Genomic DNA, 4,394 nt, shown 5'->3' with positions numbered 1-4,394 from the left:
AACAATGGTAGGAAGACAGCTTATAAGTGTAAAAAATTATCAAGTTATATTTATGGTTAGCCATATAGGGACAATTATTAGTAGTTTTTACTTTTGATAAAATCAGTATGTTTTTAATAGCAATTATGTTCATGAGCAAGGCAGATATGAAAAAATTAGAATCCGCAAAGACAGTAATTTGGAAAACATTATTTGTATGATCAAAACATTCTTAGGTTGACAAAACAGTAGATGCTGACTTTGCTTTAAATGTGGAGCTTCCCTGATGCACTTAACCAGTGCTTTATTTTACAAACTTCTTCAGAAACAGCATTATTACCAAAAAAAGGTGCAAGTAACTGGTCAGATATTGCAACTATGGTCAGAGAATGGGAAACTTCTGGAATCTGAAAACCGTGAGTTTGAGCTCTGACTCTGCATGAGCTGCTTCTAGTGGTAGAAGCTGTTTGTTCTCTCTGTGACTCGGTTTCTTCCCTCTAAATGGAGAGATGTGTCACATCTGGTGAGTTGTTTTGAGAGTTCAGTGAGGTAGTGCATGTGATCTTCATTTTCAATGTGCTGTTCAATTAAAGTAATGATTTGCTATGGACCGAATCTGTCCCCCTGAAATTTAAATGTCGAAACCCGATCTGGGATTTGGGGAGGGAGCCTGCAGGGGGGTGATTAGGGTTTGATAGGAGCGCGGTGAGATTAGAGCAGACACCCAAGGGTTTGCTCCATCTCTCTACCATGTGAAGACACAGTGAGGAGGCAGCCGTCTGCAAGCAAGGAAGAGAAACCTCCCCAGAACCTGACTGTGCTAGCACCCTGATCTCAAACTTCCAGACTCCAAAAGGGTGAAGAAATACGTTTTCTGCTTTTTAAACTGGCTGGTCTGTGGTATTTTGTTATAGAAACCTTGGCCAACTAACACATTATTGTAACATAGATCGCTAGTTCATTCTCAAACATCTACACCAAGAACTATACCATCTCAAACCAAGAACTACAGTTGGGTGCTGTGAACGCAGGACAGCTCTTGTCCACAAGGAACACAGAATCTAGATGGAGAGACAGCAGAAAGGTAGATACTTATACAGAAACTAAGTGCAATGATTAAAATATGTACAAAAAAATTCTAGGCTGCCTGTAGCTCAACTGTATTCCCAGTAGCCATTTTCCTAGAAGAGATATGGAAAAAAAAACTGAATTGAATCTCCTGAAAATAAGAGTGGGGATTACTTAAGAACATTAGGTGATGGGCATAATCATGGGGTAAAATTCTATGATATCAGAAGTGTGAGGCCAGCAGCAGGTTGCCACTGGTTTCCAAGCATGGAAAAAAGAAAAAAAACCAGAGACACAGAGAGTAATTATACTGATTATGGGAAGTCATTGCCACACTAAGCCAACAGGACAATTTTCAGCAAGGGAATAATGGAGTCAGACTCCTGTTCTCGGTAGATTGCTCTGGTGGTTAGAGAATAGATTTGCCAATGGGCCTGGATGTGGAGAGAAAAGTTGGTAGACGGTTTTAGTAGGTCTTTATTCATTCATTCCTTTATCCATTCCTTCATTTATTCAACAAATGTTTTTTGAGCACCGACCGTGTTTCAGGTCTCTTCTTGACAATGGAAATACATTCGATAAGACAAATAAGGTCCCTGTCCCATGGATCTCTGTGTTAGATGCTCTCTTCTGGGGAAGGTGGTCAGTGAGCAAGAAAATAGATTTGATAATTTCAGTGAGTGATAAGTGCTATGATAAAAAATAAAGTTGAATGAGAAAACTCAAAAGTTGAAGTTTATTTTAGCTAGAAGGTACAAAGAAATTCATTTTGAAGAGTTGATATCCAAGCACAGAATTCAATAATTATCTGGAAAAGCTTAGAGTTAAAAAAATGTCCTCCTCTGAAGGAACAGCAAGTGTTTTGCATGGGAAGGCAGAAGAAGAGTGTGTTGGAGGAAAGGAAGTCAGGCAAGGACCAGGAGGCATTTCCCAGAGGTAAAGTGGACCTATTATTTCCTATAATAATGCAGTTGGCCTTTTTTCCATTGCTTAAACCATTCCAATTATTATAATAGACAGGTACAGAAAATTACATAAAGAGAAAGTGTAGTTTGATAAATTATTATAAAGCATATATCCTTGCGGCTACTGCTCAAATCAAGACAAGGAATTTCACTGTCTCTCCCTCATACACCCCCAACCCCCTTAAAATTATTAATCACCATCTCTATTCTTAGAGTAGTCTCTTCTCGGTGTTTCTTTAGCGGTTTATCACATGAAGAAGCATTTCTAAACAGTTTGTTTTAGGTTTGCTAGTTCTGGCTTTAAAATGGCTGTTAATCTCTAAATATTCTATTTTCATCCCTTCCTTCCCTTACGATTTTTGGATGAATCCTGGTATTTGATGTTGATGGCATCCCATGGCAAGGTTTGATATCCCTCTTTTCCCTGTAGTTTCTGTGAAGCTGATATTTAGAAAGAATTTATCAGATTCATGGTTTGTTTGTTTCCTGCTTTTCCTTGTTTGTTTTTTTCTGCAAGACGAATGGTGGTGAAATTTTCTTTCTTTCTTCTTCTTGTGACATTTTCTGTTAATGGTGTTTGATGCCTGTACCTAGGAGTTCATTAGGAGTTGGAAAATAATGTTATTTTAACATTTTATTTTTTCATTTATTGCTTTGAATATGACTGCAAACAGGCATTTCTTTGCATCTGTTTTTTAGATAACCAGTGATACTGTGCATACAGGAAAGGTATGATAAATGCTTGATTCTTAACTTTTCACTTACCAGTTTTCAAGGTAACCAATTGGTGACAATTAGTTTCCTATTTTTTTTTTTTTTTTTTTTTTTTTTTTGAGACGGAGTCTCGCTCTGTTGCCCAGGCTGGAGTGCAGTGGCACGATCTCGGCTCACTGCAAGCTCCGCCTCCCGGGTTCACGCCATTCTCCTGCCTCAGCCTCCCGAGTAGCTGGGACTACAGGCGCCCACAACCGCGCCCAGCTAATTTTTTGTATTTTTAGTAGAAACGGGGTTTCACCGTGGTCTCGATCTCCTGACCTTGTGATCCGCCCGCCTCGGCCTCCCAAAGTGCTGGGATTACAGGCGTGAGCCACCGCGCCCGGCAGTTTCCTATTATTGTTATAGTAAATAACTACAAACCTATAATAAAAACTTATTCTCTTGCAGTTTTGGGGGTGAGAAGTCTAAAACAGGTACCTAGGGCTGGTTCCTTTGGAGGCTCTGGGGAGAAGCCACTCTGTGTGTTCCAGGGGCTCGGTGCCTCCTGCACTCCCTGGCTCCTGGTGCCCTCCTACATCCTCAAGGCCAGCAGCATAGAAGATTCACTCCTCTATCGCCTCTGCCTCTGTCCTCATGTCTCCCTTTGCATTCTCTGAGCCTCCAGTATCCCTCTTAGAAAAACCCTTGTGAATACATCAGATCCACCCAGATAACCCAGGAAAACACCCCGTCTCAAGGTCCTCGACTTCGTCACATCAGTAAAGTCCCCTTGGTTATATAAGGTAAAATATTTATAGGTTCTGGGAATTAGGATGTGGACATATTTAAGGTGGTGGTTATTCTGCCTACTGCAGTAACAAATTATTTTTTCTTAAATAGTATTTTGCACATATGAATTTACACACATTTCGTGGGTTTCAATTAACTGTAGTATCAGTTCAGATTGTCCTCCTGTCATTGGCCAGCGGGATTGGTGGGATCCTGAACTTTTTTATCTGGCCATGATAATCTGTCTTAGCTTCCTTTTATCTATCTGGTATAACTACATACTTCCAAGAAACTCTGCTTTCTTTTCATGGGAAATAGTATTTCAAAACCACAATCTGTCCATTACTACTGTGTTAGTTTTTTTTTCTTCCTAGGCTTTACCAATTCAAATTTATGATAAAAATACCCTTTTTTATCTTATGGATGTATTTCCATTCTTCCATATTAAGTGTTCTGGGTTTTGAGACACCTAACTAGAATTTTTTCATAATTACTTGCTTGCTTTTTGTCCACACTACATGTATGACAGTTTCAAAATAGCAGTACCAACTCAACTGACCTGGTATGATGTAGCACATACTCACTCCCATTTGATAGTTGTACTACATCTACATTGTCAAAGCCATAGCTGTCATGTTCTCTATTCTTTTTCCCTCCCATGTGGTCTCACTGTCATAGATAGCTACATATTTAAGGTTTACACCAGCAGTAGTATTAATTCCTTTGGTAATGTGATGCTCATTATCCAGAATATTTTCCAGAGAGGAATTATGGAAGAAATATTCCTGAGTGTTTGTACATTGATTAGCATTTGTCTGTGATCCTCATAGTCAAAAGCAAATTTGAATCGATGATAATGCTGGGTTCACATTCTCTTTCATTGGTTGTCTTAACTGT

This window comes from Macaca fascicularis, chromosome 18 (assembly GCF_037993035.2).
Source record: "Macaca fascicularis isolate 582-1 chromosome 18, T2T-MFA8v1.1".
In the NCBI taxonomy this organism is placed as follows: Eukaryota; Metazoa; Chordata; class Mammalia; order Primates; family Cercopithecidae; genus Macaca; species Macaca fascicularis.
The sequence above is the reverse complement of the archived record's forward strand: the minus strand, read 5'-3'. Positions refer to the sequence as shown.